General features: G+C 40.2%; 1 long non-coding RNA gene across 1 annotated transcript in view; it reads right to left on the reverse strand.

The window, feature by feature from the left end:
• LOC311063716 overlaps positions 1 to 11,121 on the reverse strand; it is a 16,614-nt gene extending 5,493 nt beyond the window's left edge. The window contains exons 1-2 of the long non-coding RNA XR_014602639.1: positions 11,060 to 11,121; positions 10,571 to 10,645 (exon numbers count right to left, since the gene is read on the reverse strand). This is a non-coding gene — a long non-coding RNA (uncharacterized lncRNA). The remainder of the gene's footprint in view (positions 1 to 10,570; positions 10,646 to 11,059) is intronic.
• Between the last annotated feature and the right edge of the window lie 8,929 nt (positions 11,122 to 20,050).

Genomic DNA, 20,050 nt, shown 5'->3' on the forward strand with positions numbered 1-20,050 from the left:
TTGAATCGTACACTTCAGAATAAGAGTCTCTCCAATGAAAGTCTCGGGCCAGTCAGGATGTATGTTGAGTACAGGGACAGGAGCATCTATAGAACACACACACACACACACACACACACACACATACACACACACACACACACACACACACACACACACACACACACACACACACACACACACACACACACACACACACACACACACACACACACACACACACACACACACTCAGTTAACTTGAGTGATACTTTATGGATTGTAAATTCATCCTATTTTATTTAGAGTAGCCAATAGTTTTTACCACATTTTCTTCCAAATGTTGTTGTAAGTAATGTGTGTGTGTGTGTGTGTGTGTGTGTGTGTGTGTGTGTGTGTGTGTGTGTGTGTGTGTGTGTGTGTGTGTGTGTGTGTGTGTGTGTGTGTGTGTGTGTGTGTGTGTGTGTGTGTGTGTGTGTGTGTGTGTGTGTGTGTGCGTGCGTGCGTGTGTGTGTGTGTTAAATGTATAGTTTGTATATAACTATATATAACTCACCAGAGACAGTGATATAAACTGAGCTGTAATGTGTGTAGTATGTTGGGTTTCCTCTCCCTCCTCGACACCAGTATATTCCACTCTCTGAGACTCTGGTGGGTCTGAATGTGTAGGTTGTCTGTTTTGTCACATTCTTCACTGGTTTAGAGTCCATGTAGTATTTGTACCAGTAGATGTTCCATTGAGCTGTACTGTCTTTCACAGTACAGGTGAGGGTCACAGGGTTTGATGTCAGTACACTGGTTCTGTATGATTCCAGCTTAGCCTTTGGTTGATCTGTTATTTTTGACAGATAAATAAATGAGAACTATGTAACATTGAGTCTCAGTATTTTTCCCAACTGCTGAGACTGTCTGTCATGAGTTCTGTAAATAATCTTAAACATAATGATGATTAAGTAAGATGATATGACTTACCTGATACAATCAAAGTGACTGTATTACTACTTTCAACTCTTTGATGATCTTCTTTATAGCGACAGAAACAATGGTATTCACCACTGTGGCGTGGGTCTGCAGGTTCAAAATAATTCTGGTCAGAGGAGCTGATAAGGTGATCATCTTTGTAGAAGTGATAGTACCAGTCATCGTCCTCTCCTCCTCGTATGTCACATGTGAATGTAACAGTCTCTCCAGTAAATGCTGGGTTGGGCTGTACGGTCAGAACAGCTTGTGGTCTCTCTACACAAACACACAAGTAGAATTACGTTCTACAAACAATCTGTCACTAAATCACAGTAACAAGTAAGCTGACTAGACAGAACAAAACAGTGTTATAATATATTATAATAGAAAACTGACATAAATATACTGTATTAAAGGGGCTACACCATGAATTAAAAAAATATATATTATATATAAATATTGCCCCCTAATACGTTTTAAACAGGTTGTAAGCCTAAAAAACATCCAGATATTTTTTCTCACAATCTGACTGTCTGTCATTCCAAGCTTTTTCAGCTGCAATACCAAAACGTCCTATTGGGCAGGGGGGAGCTACTGAGCAATTCTGTCTGGCCATCGTCGATGCAAAATCTGTGCAAGTGACATCACTTGCACAGCCATTCTGAAATGGCCTGTTCAGACACGCCCATTCAGGAAATCCATGAAATGAGCATGAATGACTGAATGTTTAAAAAAAATATTTTTTTGGGTATACAAGAGACACTGGGGAGCCCAAAAAATACTAAAAACCTAAAAAAAAATGAAATTCATGGTGTAGCCCCTTTAAGTAATTGTTAGGATGATGTGTGTGACGGGTGTAAAAATGTAAAGTATAAAGACAATATATTTTAAATGAATCTTCACCTTGACTGAGTCCATAGGAGAGGAAGCTGCTCACCACTGTAAAACATATATGAGACAAATAAAGCTAAGAATGCATATCTGCATTATGATTATTCCTAATGAACACCAACATAGACAGCTACAGATGACTCAAGTACAATAACAACAATTAGCCCATTCAATCTGGGAACGCTCTGTCATTTTAGATATCTTTGGCTATTCAAAAATAGCAGATATACAAGCTCATAGCATGGCACTGAGTGCCGTTCTATGAGTTTGTAGATCTGCAACAAAAAAGAAATTTGAAAAAGCGTGCAAATCATTGCATTTTTCTTTAAGCGAACATTTGTCAAATATGTTGTTCCAGCGACCCCCCAGAAGCAAAGATTTGAGTTACAAATGTTTACTTAAACTAATACATATTCAAAGATTTACGCACATTTTCACGATAAAAAAAAAACATAGCAGATCTACAAGCTTGTATAGATCTGCTATTTTTGAAAAGCCCAAAGAAATCTAAAATGACAGAGACGCGTTCCTGGAATGAATGTGTTAAAAACAATAACTTAAAGAGGTATTTGACTTAAAACACTTCTCGGGTCATTATAACATTTACTCTGGCTTGCGTGTGCACCCCAGACAGTTAAAGTTGCTTGATTCAATAGAGATATTTTTCATTTCATCAGATCTTATCAATGAAATTGCACGTTGAGGAGTATCTATAGAGGGCAGTTCTAAAAGCACTTTCACTTTAGATCATGCAGCTTCCTCGAGTACTGACAGCAGCTACAACCCACGACTTACACAGTCCTGGCTAACGCCCATTTCTAGATCGTGTTGACAGTGTTATAAAGAAAACATTGAAAGCTATACATAAAGTATGACAATGACAAGCTTACAATCTAAGGCTGCAAATTAATGGTTGGAGAATATTGGAGAAGAATGTACATTTAATGTTTAAAAATGTAATCACATTGTTAAAGTGTAAATTTGGTAAATTTGAATGTTCACTATTTATATGTAGAACCGAGTCAAACTAAATGTAATGCCTCAACTCCTACATGTCCAATTGCTTGTCAGGGTGGGGGGTCCACAGTTCAAATATGATAATTTTTGAGGGTCACGGCCTGAAAGGTTTGTGAACCACTGGCTTATAGTAATATTGTTTAAATGATAAATGTACAGCGAGGTGAATACATTGGTCAAGATCCTAAATATTGGTCAAGATCCAAAATAAAAAAACAACAACAACATAGATTCCATAGATGCATTGCTTAATCAATTAAAAATCAACAGTTTAATAATAGAGCTATTAGTAATAATAGTGATATAATAGAACTATTACAATAATTACTCACAGAGGAGAACGCAGGGCAGGGTGTGTAGTTCCATCTTCTCTTGAATGGCGCCGAAAGACTGAATACTTCCTGTTCACAGTGAACACAGAGAGAGAGAGAGAGAGAGAGAGGAGATGCTACATTTCCTGCTATGAGGTCAGTCAGCATGTTTTTTATAACAACTTCTTTAGATTAAATTCAGATCTGCTTTTCCTTCCTCTGCTTCGTAAGAGAGGCTGAGAAAGAAGTGATCTCATTCCTTGAAGGCCCAACGTCTATTAGAAGTAGAAATTAACATCTTCCATTAAAATGACCTCTTCCATGACACAGGGTCACTCCATGCTAATTCATAAATTGATGGGATTTATCAAGTAGTAGTCAGAACAATGCTGTGTTAAAGAAAATAACAGATAATAATTTACTACTAGTAAATCACTAACTTCTAGCCATCACTGACACTTTAAAATATAGAAACGAAAACCTGAAACATACATTTCATAAATAGGGGGGCATGGTGGTGCAGTCGGTAGCGCTCACAGCTAGAAGGTCCTGGGTTCGCTGGCGGCGTGTTCTCTCCTCCGCGTCATCAGTGCCCATACTCTAGGTGGGGTTGGTGAAAGGGCCTTTCTGTGTGGAGTTTGCATGTTCTCCCCGTGTCTCCTAGGGTAGGTAAGGTACCCTCACAAAAAAACATGCAGTAATCCTGGTCTCTATGCTGCCTCCCCCTGGTCAGCCAGGGCGCCTGATGGAGGGGAAAGGAACTGGTTGGAATAACGTGTTCCTTCCACGCGCTACGTCCAACCAGGACAGCCAACCAGGACAGGTCACATGGCCGTTTTTCCTCGCCAAAATGTTGTCTAACTTTGAATCATTAGGTATTTAGCCCCCTTCCCGACAAGGTAGCATGACAAGGTTGGTCCCATTGGAAACCTGAGGGTGTCTAGAATCCAATTATATCTCTATCTTTGGGCTACGTCTACATTTGAGCGTGCACAGTCTCCAAAAGACCTCATAGGGGTAATAAAACATTAAAAAAAACACACTTTGGACCACTTTTTTTCTTGGGATCATCAAAATCCCTATATTAGAGGTCCTATGGATGCCAAAAATCCAAACTAGAAAAAATAAATAAGAGGGTGTGCATGGACCCCTCCTAGGGCCTCTACTATTTTACACTCATGTGCACGACTAAAACACAATAAAAAACAGGAATGTTTTTACAACTTGATGAAGTGAAATGTTTGTAGTCATTTCTTGTGGGGCAGTGGTGGCCTAAAGGTTAGAGAAGAGTTAATGACCAAAGGTTTCCGGGTTCGATCCCCCAGAGCGGCAGGAAAAATCTGGGTTAGGAAGTGAATGGCAACCACTTACCCCTCTCCCTGAACTTCTCCGCTGAAGTGCCCTTGAGCAAGGCACTGAACCACCAACTGCTCCAGTGGAACTGCTCAGTGGTCAACAGTGTAAGACTGTGGTTGTACTGGTCAGCTCCCATGTGAGTGTGAAGAAGGGCATTGCTGAAAAAGAGCACTTGTGCTCAACATACCTACATTAAGGTTAAATAAATAAAAATACATACAACTGTGGAATGTAGTTCAGTTAATTCATACATATTGCAGCAGCAGCAGTGATGTTATTACACTGTGTCTATCAGGGTAGTAGAGGTCGTGTTGTAGCTGTCATAACCTACATAATGAAATATAAACAACTTAGTAGAGTGATGAAATACATTTACAAAGATCATGTGTAAAAAGTAATCCATTAAGACCGGGAACCCATCTGTGACACTTTAAAAAGAAAGTGTCACAGATGGGTTCCGACCGGAGATTCCCCGAGGCCAGAGCCCGAGGGGGGGGAGAGACCAGAGACGACGAGCACCGCACGCCCTGGCCTGGCGGCCGCGAACGGCCGGCAGGCCATGCCTGGACCGGGGCTAGGCGTACGGACGACCCGGTGCGAGTTTGACAAGGCCTTTGGGGCCGGGCCGGGGGGAGCGGCGGCCGAGCGACGCGGGCGAGAACAGGCCCTGAGGAGCCCGGCGCCACGCGCCACCACCGGCACCGCACCCGGCCGCGGCGAAGGTTTTTTCCGTGCCTCCAGACCCCCGCGCGAGGGTGCCGGACAGAACGGTAATGATCCTTCCGCAGGTTCACCTACGGAAACCTTGTTACGACTTTTACTTCCTCTAGATAGTCAAGTTCGGGCGTCTTCCGAGCGCTCCGCCGGGGCCGTGACCGACTCCGGCGGGGCCCGTCCGAGGACCTCACTAAGCCATCCGATTGGTAGTAGCGACGGGCGGTGTGTACAAAGGGCAGGGACTTAATCAACGCGAGCTGGTGACTCGCGCTTACTGGGAATTCCTCGTTCATGGGGAATAATTTCAATCCCCAATCCCCATCACGAGCGGGGCTCAGCGGGTTACCCGCGCCTCTCGGCGAAGGGTAGACGCACGCTGATCCTGTATGGCGAGGCCCCCGGGCGGCTGGGGCCTCGGCCTCTCCCCTGCGTCTCCCCTACTTGACAGCAGTGCTGTGTTTTATTGATTCAATAGACAGAGGCATAATGCTGAAAATCCTCAAGGCTTACGGGGTACCCCCGAATCTACTCCGGGCCATAGAGGCCATGTACAAGGGCACAAGAGCCAAGGTGGTAACCCCAGATGGCATCAGCGAGGAGTTCCAAATCCTAGCAGGGGTGCAGCAGGGAGACACTCTTGCCCCTTTCCTCTTTGTCATAGCTCTGGACTACGCGCTCAGGAAAGCCATCAACGGGCGGGAGCAGGAACTTGGCTTCACAATTACACCAAGGAAGTCTAGAATAAACCCTGCTCTAGCCCTGGCAGACCTAGACTACGCAGATGACATCTGCCTGGTGTCTGACCGCGTGCTCATCAGCTCATAGCCGAGTGTCACGCTATGAGCTTGTAGATCTGCTATTTTTGAATGTTGCTATAATCAGTGGTTCTCAAATGTTTTTATGTTAAGGGCCCCCAAAATGATATGTATTTGGCTGCAGACCCCCATCTCAAAATATGTTGTTCCAGGGACCACTCAGAAGCAAAGATTTGAGTACAAAATGTTCGCTTTAAAGAAAAATATATATTATTCAAAGATTTTCACAAGATCTACAAGCTCGTAGCTTGTATATCTGCTATTTTTGAATAGTCAAAGTATTAAATAATGGTTAAAGTGGTTACAGAGATGCGTCTCAATGGGTTAATGGGCAAAGGCATGTTGCATGGTGTGAGGACCTGAGAACTTAAAGGGAGGATGTGGTTTTGTGCAGGACTTTTTGTGGTGGTTTCCTGTCTCTCTACATGCTTGTAAAACAGTAAGCAAGAAGTGACTGTGTTGTGTATAATTAAACAATACATTATTAAGTGAAATGATCACTTGTAGGATGTAGGTAAATATAAAGACAAACATAGGTCAATAATGTTGTAGGATTGGTGGATTGAGGTTTAGTGTATCCATGTATCCATTTTTGTATTTATTTTTTTACAGCTATAGCAGCTAGTGGTAAGCAGCAGTATGTGGGTAGAGGTAGATGCAGGAGACATGTTAGACTATATTACATTTAAATAACAGTAGAATGATGGAAACTGTGTACAATGCACATCTGAAACGTCTGAAGGAAACAATGACTGTCTGCAGGAAGCAGTACCATAGCGTGGCTGTCGGGTGGAAACCTTGCATGTTACTTTTCAGGAAATGAAAAAAAAGAACCTGCTTTGCAATAGCATCAATGTAGTTATTATTTAGCTCTTCAGTGGTTCAATATTTATAAAACCCACAGACACGCTTCATAATTTCATTTCCACTTTTAATCTCTTTAATCTCTCAAAAATAGCTGATCTACAAGGTCACAACGCGTCGCAGTTGTGAGCTTGTAGATCGGCTTTTTTTGCAACTTTTGTGAACTAGGGCATTAACTTATTGAATAAAAAAAAAATATATCATGGAGATACAAGGTTTATGCCTGACAGTGATGTAGGGTGGGTGTGGAGAGAACACGTGACAAAGGTGTGAATGTCAAAACATTGTGATGACTTCTAGAGCCGTTGGTTTGTGTGCAGTGAGTGTGTCTGACCACTGGACAGGATCTAGCATGTATGGGTCCACAGACGACCCCCCACCCCTTCTACCCCCACCCCCAGCAAACAATTCCCCGGCCTCCTGACAAAAGAATGCATTGAAATGCGGTATCCTACAGTATATGAGCCTGACAGCCTAAATACATCATGTGTTGCTCAAAAACAGCGACCTCTGCTGTTGTTCCTCCTCAGTGTGACTCTGGGACAATGCCGACGCAGCACATGTGCGCAAGGAAACGGATTTAAGTCTGCCTTCACCGCTCCACTTCCGGTGGTGAGCTTGCATTTTCATTCCGACTAGATAACATTTCTACACGGAACACTAACACCACTTCTCCCAGAGAACATGGATCGTTTTGGTTAAAAGCCCACTTGTTTCTATGATGAAAGAGTAAGTTCAAATGTGAATATCTTTCCGTGGTTTTGTCTGCTCCGCGGACGCTATTGTTAAATTAGTTTCGGCTAGTTTCGAGTAGGGAAGGACGACGGACACGTGAATCCCGCCCACTACATTTGATTGGGTAAAGCGCGGCCTGCTTCCTGATATGAAGGCACGCCCACTCCCACACAGTGTGCACACGTTATGACGAACCTTCAGGACAGATTCCAACGCAGTGCAGAATCTGTTCTTGAGAGATTACGTTATGCTTAATTCATCAAACATTATCATACATATGTTTTTTTTATCCCACAATGTTGTAACACTATTTTTCACCCAGTGCCAAGGACAAATATTTCACCACTATCCAATCATTTGTAAGGCTCCTGTACCCTAACCCTTTAGATAAATATGGTCCATAATCGTGTCTGCAATGGTGGAAAGTAGTACATTTACTTGAGAACTGTAATTAAGTAATTGTTTTTGAGTATCTTTACTTAACCTGAATATATGTATTTTTGGATTGTGGAAGATGTCTACATTTTTAATTTGTCATTGATTCTTTATCATTGGGGTACAGTTGTTTGATGGTACATGCAGACAGATTTCATTATTCATGAAATCAATATTATTATTTAAATATTTTGTTCATTATTATTACAGTAGATTATTAAATAAATCAACCACACAGGAAACAACAATTGTCTGAAGAAAACTTGACCTGAATGAATACAAAATGTAATAGAAGCCAACATTTTTATTTTTAATAGTAAAAAGACAATACAACAGATACAACTTAAACCATTTATACTATAACAAAGCTAAAGCTGGGGAATGGGGGCATCACAACATGCCGTTATTACATTTCAGTACATTATAAGGGTTTATCAAAATAAGATTATTACTATAAGCTTTTATCTACAACTATTTACAAAGAGAAGTAACTCAGGTGAACATTTGTGTAGAATGAATAGAATCCATGTTTTCATACGCAATGGTGACCAGAGGCTAAAGTCCACATCAATAATGATAACTATGAAGATAACTATAATAATTAAAGAGTACAGATAATATCTATAAAGAACACTATAACAATAATGATGTGAGCATCCACACTGATGAAAGTGGGGAAAATGTTGTAACTGTAAAATGTTGAATGTGATGGCCTGTAAATTCAGATGATTGTTGATCGTCAACAATCATTTATCAAATCTCTCTGAAAGTGATCCCAACGATATCATTCACCACTGTCGCTTTTGTTATAGTTGTGGTGTGGACACCGCAATTCAATTGAGTTAGAATGTTTCAAAATAAGACATATTAATAGTTATTAGAATTACCGTTCTATAAATTAGTATGGCACATTGGCACCCATACCCTTCCGGAACCAAATGGACCAGTAAGGGTCTATTTGGTTCCATTTGTACACTCAGTGTGAAATTAACACTGAGGAATTGACATTGTGGATTGGGATCCCAGAGATAAAGTTTTTTTTTAAATCAAATGTGGGGTCCTTGATATTAAAATGGTTGAAAACCTCTGGTTTTAATAGACAAGGTAAGAGGCTTGTCCTTGTTTATCAGCAGAGGATGCATAGCACACAATGCAGCTTTAGGACTATTTTAATGAGTTCAGATATGATCCAGTTTGTGTGGAAGATTCATAATATCAAAGTAGATATAATAAATGCAACGTCCATGCTGTTCTTCTCTTCATCATGTTTCTCTGCATCTGCATTTATCATCCTGGAAAGAAACAACATACAATACAAATCACTGAAGTCTGACAGAAACCTTTCCATTTACACAACTGTTACTTTTCAGTAAATGTAAAATAAAAAAATAACCTGTGTTTCAATGGATCCAATGTAGTTATTATTTAGTCACAAGCTTTTGTTTAATAATAAGTATTATAAATACACACACACTTAAACACTTTCACTTAAAACAATGTTTAAAGTACAACAAATAGCAGATCTACAAGTTTTAGATCGGCTATGTTTGATACTTTTTTGTGACGCTGTAGTTTGTAGTATGACAAAGTAGAGCATTCATTTACTAAAAAATGAAAAAGTTTAAATATGGAAATACTGTCATTGTATAAGATATTGCAGTTTCTATGTAACTATTGAGGTCACAGCATGAATGCACAGCTACAGTATACTGTATATACAGCATTAGCTCTATGGTTATTAATAAAACAGTATCTTACCAAGAGACGTTCCTGGTTTGACCTGAGCATAAACGGTATCTTCAGTTTGCTCTGGAGCTGCTGATTCTGTGAATGGAAAATAATACACAGAACATGTTAGCAGAAAGTATAAATAGTGCATTTTAATTCACATTATGTTGATTCTCTGTCTTTACATACACAAATAGTAGGCCTACATTTTGATCCACATTATGTTGATTTTCTGTCTAATTACTCATCTTAACCTTTAACCACATGATGCTGTGTATTTCACCTATTTCATGTATTTCACCTACCTTTCTTATTCTACAGGTGGATATGTGTTTGACCTACTGTACCTTTCTTGTTGTTGGTTTTGGCTTTGCTTTGGTAGTTCACCTGGGCGTAGGTCACATCTGGTTCTCCTGCTCCTTCTAACACACACACACACACACACACACACACACACACACACACACACACACACACACACACACACACACACACACACACACACAAACAGACACAGATAAATGCATGCACACACACAGCTCGCCTAAAAGCACTTCCAGGAGCCTGAGTGGAAAATATTTTAGCTTTCAGCAGGCAGGGAAAAACGCTGCACATGCACACGCTGAGAGCAAGGTAAATATCCAGCACAAAGCCAATTTACTGGAGTTTCCAAAAACTCGGCGCTACCGTTATAAACAATTAAAAACATGCGGTGCGCTCAGGAAAAAAACATCTTGGTGGACATGGGGCCTTACACTATACCTTTCTTATTGTCGGCTTTGGCTTTGTTTTGGTAGTTAACCTGGGCGTAGGTCACATCTGGTTCTCCTGCTCCTTCTTTAACACCACACACACACACACACACACACACACACACACACACACACACACACACACACACACACACACACACACACACACACACACACACACACACACACACACACACAGTCATAGAATAGTATTATTTAAACCGTATATAGATAGAGACAGACAGAGAAATAAATAGATAGAAATATTATTTCTAGCATAGAGTACATTACGTCGGAGCGGCTTATTGACCATGTCGACCAAGAACGAGGGTGTCACGTGTGAGCTGTGTTAACAATCACCACTCTACATTCCATAACCTCCATCTTAATCATATTTCTACAATCAAGAATCGATATATTTTTATTTGTCACTCATACCAGGTACAAGCAGTGATTTCATCTTCATTTCATGTGGTGTTTGTTTGTTTTGTTTGCTCACCCTTCTTCTTCCTGATATTCTTTAGTTCAATCTGTGAATATGTCACGTCACTGGACTCAGCTGCAGCCTTATCTGAAAGACAGAACACATCAGTACATTAGATTATAACTTCATTTAATGTCCACCATATTAATCTCTACAATTCTGTCAAATCAGTTTCCTCTTTGAAAATCCTTATTTACAGTAAATAAGCATGTGTTATCATGAAGTACTCTATGTGCTACTGTAACATTTTCAGTCAGTTGAGGACATCTTTGCTCGTGTTAAAAGAATGCCTGGTTGTATAGCTGCAAATTGGTTGGTTGATTGATTGATTGATCGATTGATTTAATTCATTAATTCATTGAAGTCTCATTCTCAAAGCAAACACATCAGTGATGGAGCTAGTGATCAGCTCGTATGTACAGTACGTGAGTGAGTGAGTGAGTGAGTGAGTGAGTGAGTGAGTGAGTGAGTGAGTGATGTTGAAAGGCTGACCATGCTGAAGTGGGGCGTGTACATCGTCTGGTCTTCCTCTCTGGTTGGTCGTCTGGTCTGCTGCAGAGTTCTGATTGGTTCCCTGGGACTCTACAGATCTATTTCAGGATCAGCACAAAGTAGCAAACATGATCTACTGTGATCATGTGTGAAGATGAGACAGACAGGGCTGAGCCCTCATAGATGTTAGTCCACACATTAGTTAATGGAAACTTGTTGAATATAGATTATGATAGTCAAGTTGTTGCTGCTTGTGTGTGTGTGTGTGTGTGTGTGTGTGTGTGTGTGTGTGTGCGCGCGCGTGTGTGTGTGTGTGTGTGTGTGTGTGTGTGTGTGTGTGCGTGTGCGTGCGTGCGTGCGTGCGTGCGTGCGTGCGTGCGTGCGTGCGTGCGTGCGTGCGTGCGTGCGTGCGTGCGTGTGGTATATTACTGGTGTTTTCCTAGAGATAGATGTTGTACCTACCTGACACAACATGGACCTGTATAAAAAAGAGTTAAATATGTTAAATAGTGTCCAGTCCTCTGCTGTTTAGTGTCACAACATACTGTAGGGGGAAGGTTTTCTAAAGATCTAATATGTGGGTGTTTCTCACCTTTAGTTTTTCTGTATCGACACAGCAGGAGCAGCAGGATGACCAGTACAATCACAACAAGTCCTACAATCAGACCCACCACAGATCCAGACACTGAAGGTTGAGTCACTATGATAGCAAAGAAAATAGCATTTCTGTCAGGACAACTCATGAATGGATAAAGACAACTTATGAAGAATAAGATATTTGTATTGAATATAAAATGAGCAATATATTTATTATGGTTTGGCGATGAATTGGATCTGCTTTTAGGTACTCTGATAAAGCGCATGCAAAGGCAAAGACAAAGACACGTAATTACAAACAAAATGGAGCCTTTATTGGAATGTTGCAACAAACCACATCCTGGTATTTAACAATAAAAAAAAACTTATAGTCAAACAATACTGGTTCCACAGTCTTTCTGAATTTAAATGTAGTCTTGTATAATCTCATTTAGTCCCCTCTGCGCACGCACACACACGCATGCAGGCAGGGTTACTAATCCAACCAAGACATTACTGTAAGCATGAGAAATACAGAGTAAACTAGAAAAGTGCGCTCCTGGAAGTGCATAACTCTGCAGGCTAGGTTGCCTAACTAGGACTGTGTAAGTCATGTGTCACAGTCATCAGGGCCCAAAGAAGCTGGGAGGATAGAATTTCTACAACATAAGGTGCGACTCTCTCTCTTTCTCTTTCTCTCTCTCTCTCTCTCTCTCTCTCTCTCTCTCTCTCTCTCTCTCTCTCTCTCTTTCTCTTTCTCTCTCTTTCTCTCTGTTACTCTCTCTTTCTCTTTCTCTCTCTCTCTCTCTCTCTCTCTCTCTCTCTCTCTCTCTCTCTCTCTCTCTCTCTCTCTCTCTCTCTCTCTCTCTCTCACACTCATATATACAGTGTCAAAGTTGTACAGTAGCCTACAACTCCACATACCTTTAGCAGACACGGTGATGGTATTGCTGAGTTTGGACCATTGTTTGTCATCTTTGCGTTCACCTGCACACTGGTATTCACCACTGGGATTTTCAGGAGGACCTAAAATGTATTCTGATTCCCCCCTGGAGATCTTGTTATCCTTCCACCATATGTACGTCCAGTCAGAAGCACTTCCTTGAATCGTACACATCAGCATAAGAGTCTCTCCAATGAAAGTCTTGGGCCTGTCAGGGTGTATGCTGAGAACAGGAACAGGGGCCTCTAGAACACATGCACGCACGCACGCACACACGAGCCCACGCACGCACGCACACACACAGTTAAAGTAATGCTAGGTAACGTTTTCAATAAAACTAAAGTTAAATTGTGTATCTTTTGTGAGTGGCAAATGTTTCACAACACCCACTCCATGAATTTCACCCCCGAAAGCCTTTTATTTATATATTTTCTATTGAACGTTGTCGAGCATGACTTTCCCACGAAAATGACGTCATCTGGCCGGAAAATGGAAGCGGAAATGCACCGGTTTCCTGTTTGGCCAGGAACTACTGCACCGGTTTCCTGTTTGGCCAGGAACTACCGCGCTAATAACAAAAAGGAAACTCACGCTGATTTTAAGAGATTGTATGATTTGAAGAACGAAAAAAAACAGAAAAAGAAAACACAGCTCACGGTAACTAAAGCTCCACTGGCTAAGAGAAACGATCCACAGATCGTATAAAACAATTAAAAGAACGCTTTTTGAAACGTTTCCGTCTTCCGTGAAAAAGAATGGAATTCTGGGTAACGCAGTAATAAATGAACGGCCTGCAGTGACGGTAATGACCAGAGAGGCTGCTAAAAATCGTTTTTTTGAAATCTGCACTGTATAACTTTAACTTAAAGTGATACTTTATTGATTGTAAATTCATCCTCTTTTATTTAGAGTAGCCAATTGTTTTTTTACCACATTTTCCCCCAAATTTTGTCGTGGTCAAGTAATCCTCCCCACACACATTTCTGTGTTACCACTGTTGTTATGCCTGTTCATTATTCCCTGGTGATGTACGTGCGGTGACAAATACCTCAACGAACACGACCACTGGATTCAAAGCCCTAGACACTGCAGTGGTGGACAGGTACCCTGCGCCGTGTGTGTGTGCGTGTGTGTGTGTGTGTGTGTGTGTGTGTGTGTGTGTGTGTGTGTGTGTATTAAATGTATAGTTTGTATATAACTCACCAGAGACGGTGATATAAACTGAGTTGCTGTAATATGTGTAGTATGTTGGGTTTCCTCTCCCTCCTCGACACCAGTAGAATCCACTCTCTGAGACTCTGGTAGGCCTGAATGTGTAGGTTGTCTGTCTGGTCACCTCCTTCACTGGTTTAGAGCTAATGTAGTCTCTGTACCAGTAGATGTTCCATGAAGCTGTACTGTCTTCCACAGTACAGGTGAGGGTCACACTGTTTGATGTCAGTACACTGGTTCTGTCTGATTCCAGTGTAGCCTTTGGTTGATCTGTTATTTTTAACAGAGAAATAAATTAGAACTGTGTAAGGTTGAGTCTCAGTATTTCTCCCAACTGCTGAGACTGCCACGAGTTCTGTAAATGATCTTAAACATAATGATGATTAAGTAAGATGCTATGAATTACCTGATACAATCAAAGTGACTGTATTACTTCTTTCAAGCCTTTGAGGATGTGTTTCATAGCTACAGATACAATGGTATTCACCACTGTGGTGTGGGTATGGTTGCAATGCAAAATGATTCTGCTCAGAGGAGCTGATAGGGTGATCATCTTTGTAAAAGTGATAGTACTTATCATCGTCCTCTCCTCCTTTCATGTCACATGTGAATGTAACAGTCTCTCCAGTAAATGCTGGGTTGGGCCTTACGGTCAGAACAGCCTGTGGTCTCTCTACACAAACACACAAGTAGAAATACATTCTACAAATAATCTGTCACTAAATCACAGTAACAAGTAAGCTGACTAGACAGTACAAAACAATGTTATAATACATAATAGAAAACTGACATAAATATACTTCATGTAATAATTGATAGGATGAAGTGTGTGACAGGTCAAAAAATATAAGGTATAAAGACAATAGATATTAAATGAATCTTCACCTTGACTGAGTCCATAGGAGAGGAAGCTGCTCACCACTGAAACACATTTATGAGACATATGAAGCTAAGAATGCATATTATCTACATTTTAATTATTCCTAATGAACACAACATTAACATAGACAGCTACAGATGACTCAAGTTCAACAACAACAATTAACCCATTCAATCTGGGAATGCATCTCTGTCATTTTAGATTTCTCTGGCTATTCATTCAATAGCAGATATACAAGCTCATAGCATGGCACTGAGTGCCGTTCTATGAGCTTGTAGATCTGCAACAAAAAAGAAATGTGAAAATTCATGCAAATCATTGATTTTTTTTTTTTTTTTTTTTTATAATTTTTATCCCGCGATTTTTGTAACCCATTTTTTTCACCCGGTGCCAATTTCCTAAGTGATCCTGGGCGCTACAACAGCCCTACACCAGCGCTACACCAGTCCCCCACAGCCAGGGAGGCCAGGGCCGAGCTCATGCTTCCTTCAGTGCATGAGAGCCAACTGACCTTCTTGTCACCTGACAGGGGGGAGTTTCCCTGGTTGGACGTAGCGCGTGGAAGGAACACGTTATTCCAACCAGTTCCCTTCCCCTCCATCAGGCGCCCCGGCTGTCATGGGGGAGGCGGTATAGCGACCAGGATTACTACATGTTTTTGTGATTTTTTTTTTCATGAATTTTTCTTTTAAGCGAACATTTGTCAAATATTTTGTTCCAGGGACCCCCCAGAAGCAATGATTTGAGTTACAAATGTTTACTTAAAAGAATACTTACTCAAAGATTTGCACAAATGTTCACAAAAATAAATAAGTAAATAGCATATCTATTTTTTGGGCTATTTTTGAATAGCCCAAAGACATCTAAAATGACAGAGACGCGTTCCTGGATTGAATGGGTTAAAAACAATAACTTAAAGAGGTATTTGACTTTAAAACACTTCTGGGGTCATTGTAACGTCTACTCTGGCTTTCGTGTGCAATCCAGACAGTTAAAGTTGCTTGATTCAATAGAGATACTTGATTTTCTTTTCATCAGATCTTATCAATGAAATTACACGTTGAGGAGTCTCTATAGAGGGCAGATCCAAAAGCACTTTCACTTTAGATCATGCAGCTTCCTCGAGTACTGACAGGAGCTACAACTTACGACTTAATCGAACGACAATCCAAAATAAAAAACAACAACAACATACAGTAGATTCCATATAGATGCATTGTTTAATCAATTCAAACCCAACAGTTTAATAATAGAGCTACTAGTAATAATAGTGATATAATAGAACTATTACAATAATTACTCACAGAGGAGAACGCAGGGCAGGGTGTGTAGTTTCATCTTCTCTTGAATGGCGCCGAAAGACTGAATACTTCCTGTTCACAGTGAACTAATAGTGAGAGAGAGAGAGAGAGAGAGAGAGAGAGAGAGAGAGAGAGAGAGAGAGAGAGAGAGAGAGAGAGAGAGAGAGAGAGAGAGAGAGAGAGAGAGAGAGAGAGAGAGAGAGAGAGAGAGAGAGAGAGAGAGAGAGAGAGAGATGGTTAGACGTCCTGCCATGAGCTCATCATGCTTTTTATAACTTCATCTTTAGTAATATCACTATGCTTTTCCTTCCCCTTTTTCGTAAGAGAGGCTGAGAAAGAAGTGAGCTCATTCCTTGAATGTCCAAAGCTATATGTTTTCTTATTAGAAGTAGAAATCAACATCTTCCATTAAAAATGGCCTCTTCCATGATTAGACACACGGTCACTTTTGCTAATTCATAAATTGATGGGATTTATCAAGCGGTCGTATCCTGTCAACCACAGTGTAGGAATGAACAAAAAAACATGATTCTACTTGGTCTGTGTCTCATAGGAGGGCTGTGCACACTCCAGAAACCCACCTACCAGTGACATCATCATTAGGCTTTTTTTTTTCTTTGTATTTTTTATTTTATTGTTGCTAACTTTCCAGGATATAGAAAGCCTGTAGTTTCTATTAGCTTGGATTCCCCATTGATGATGTCACTGGTAGACTCCAGCCCTCCTCTGAGAGACAGAGTGAATAGATGAAAAAAATGGTGCCATATTATAATGAGCATTAGTGAGGACCAATTATATGAAGATAGGTTGGAAATGGGTGAAGTCGTCCTTTAAGACTTTACGTCTTATTCATTTTAAGTTGACATTCACAGTATGAATTGAACTCATTGCATTGGTATCCTATCTGTGCAATGTTGTGCGTCCCCCATCGAGATGGCTCCCCAGTCAACCTCCTACAGCAGGGGTCTTCAACCTTTTCAGGCCAAGGACCCCCTAGCTGAGAGGGAGAGATATTTTACTTAGTCTGCTCTTTTTTCCCTCTACACCTATTCACCTGTTTCCTAGGCTGTGTTTTCCACTTCCTGTCGATTTGATCCAATGAAATCCAATGAAACGGGTCAGATGACCAATGATATCCAATGAAATCGACAGGAAGGGGAAAACACACTGCCTAGGAAACAGGTGAATAGCTTCTTTGCCAAAAAATAGCCGATCTACAAACTCTCAACGCCTCACGCTGCGAGGCGTTGTGAGCTTGTAGATCGGCTATTTTTGGCTAAAGTTCTCCTCAGAAAAGGGGATGCTAGGGTTCAAGTGGTTAATGTAAAAACATATATATATATATATCACACAAAGATTTGGCGGACCCCCTGTAGTAGCTCTGAGGACCCCCTAGGGATCCCGGACCCCCTGTTGAAGACCTCTGTCCTACAGTATGTCACCTACTGTAGATAGGGAGTGCTGGCCCGACTAACCTCATGCTTCTTGTGAAGTGTGACAATGACTTGGTTGTTTGGTCAAGTTGACCTGGTTGTTGACAAAGGAGAAATACATATTATCAGTGGCCGTCTGTCTATTATACAGTTTGCTAGCTTGTTTGTAGGATGTATACATTGTAGACACTAAATATGCCATGCATTTGGGGAGTCTTGACTATTTTCATACCTGCAACTGCCTTTCTGTTGGTGTGTAGAGTGAAATGTATTCTGGGATACATGTGAAAATCTCACAGAACAAAGAAGTGGTAAGCCACATGTGCAGCCCAGCCAATCAAAATGACATGTACATATTTCACCACTAGCCAATCATTTGGCTCCTACACCCTAACCCTTTAGATACAGTATTATGGCCCATAACCTTGTGTGCAAGGGTTGAACCGTGGAAAGTAGTACATTTAACTTGAATTACATTTTTTTTTGAGTAACTGTACTTTACCTGAATGTATGTATTTTTGGAAATGTCTAAATTTTTGTATTTGTCAATGATTCTTTATCAGTGGGGTACAGCTGTTTGATGGTACATGCATTCAGATGTCATTATTCATGAAATGATTGTTATTATTATTAAAATTTTTCGTTCATTATTATTAGATTATTAAATAAATCAACGACACAGGAAACAACAACCATGACTTGACCTGAATGAATACAACATGTAATAGAAGCCAACACTTTTTTTTATTGTTAATAGTAAAAAGACAGAATACAAAAGATACAACTTAAACCATTTATACTATAACAAAGCTAAAGCTGCTCAATCAATGTCTAAATAACTTGCAATGCTAGAAGGTAATATAATCAAATTATAACTGAAAGGTTTAAAACAAAAGAAACACTGCATGAATCAGTGGCTCCATAGACAGGTGTTCTTTGGTGACACATTTAATCATGACAACAATTTCCAAAAAGTACTGCTTGACTCCCAAGTTGTGTGGACTGCAGACTTACAATGAAATAATTCCAAGGCACTCCGTCTTTAATCAAAATATTTTAGGCAACAGCATGACCAACGCGTGACGACCTAATACTAGGTCAGGGTCTGCCTCATTCTTGGACCTTTTTGTCATATAACTGGTGTCAAAGAAAACAACTAAATAACGCCTACTGCAAGAATGTACATTTAACCATATATATATATATATATATATATATATATTAGGGATGTCCGATATTATCGGCCTCCCGATATTATCGGCCGATATTAGCATAAAAATTGATATCGGGAAAATATCGGTATCGTTTTTTTTTTTTTTTTGCTTTATAAATAAGTTACAGGAGTTCTTACTGTATATGGTGTGTGTGATATGAAATTTGAGCTTACCCTAATCACAATAATCCCCGCATATATCGGTATCGGTTGATATCGGTATCGGTAATTAAGAGTTGGACAATATCGGTATATCGGTTATCGGTAAAAAAGCCAATATCGGACAACCCTAATATATATATATATATATATATATATATATATATATATATATATATATATATATATATATATAATTTATTGGGATCCCCACTAGCTGCCACCAAGGTACTGTAGCTGCTACTCTTACTGGGGTCCACACACACATAACAACACATAACAATACTTATCACAACACAACTCACACAAAATGTAACAGTCTTAATAAAAAACATTTTCAAGGCATTTTCAAGACCTTTTTTTCAAGAATAAAAGTCAAGAAAAAAAGGGGGATAGACTAAGCATCACATCAAATGACATTATAACTAGGGCTGGGACTTTAACTGATTAATTTAGATTAATTAATTACAGAAAATTAACGCGATTACATTTTTTTATCGCATTTTAATCACGCTTAGTTTATGCACCACAGAACCTCTCACTGGACAAGTTTCAGGCGTACTGATCATACCAGTGCACCAACCAACAGCCAACACACCCCAGTGCACGCAATGGGACAAGAGGCCGATCAGACTGCTTTGCTTGGCTCAGTGGATGGGAAATTTAGATTTAAAAAACTCTCTGATGGAAGTGTGGATAAAAACACGGTTGTGTGCAGAACTATTTTTTGTTGCTTAAACTTATGTATTCACTCATTGATTCACTCATATACCAAAATCTGTTTTAACTGAAAAGAA

This window comes from Gymnoscopelus microlampas, assembly GCF_963454915.1.
Source record: "Gymnoscopelus microlampas genome assembly, chromosome: 16".
NCBI classification, from domain to species: Eukaryota; Metazoa; Chordata; class Actinopteri; order Myctophiformes; family Myctophidae; genus Gymnoscopelus; species Gymnoscopelus microlampas.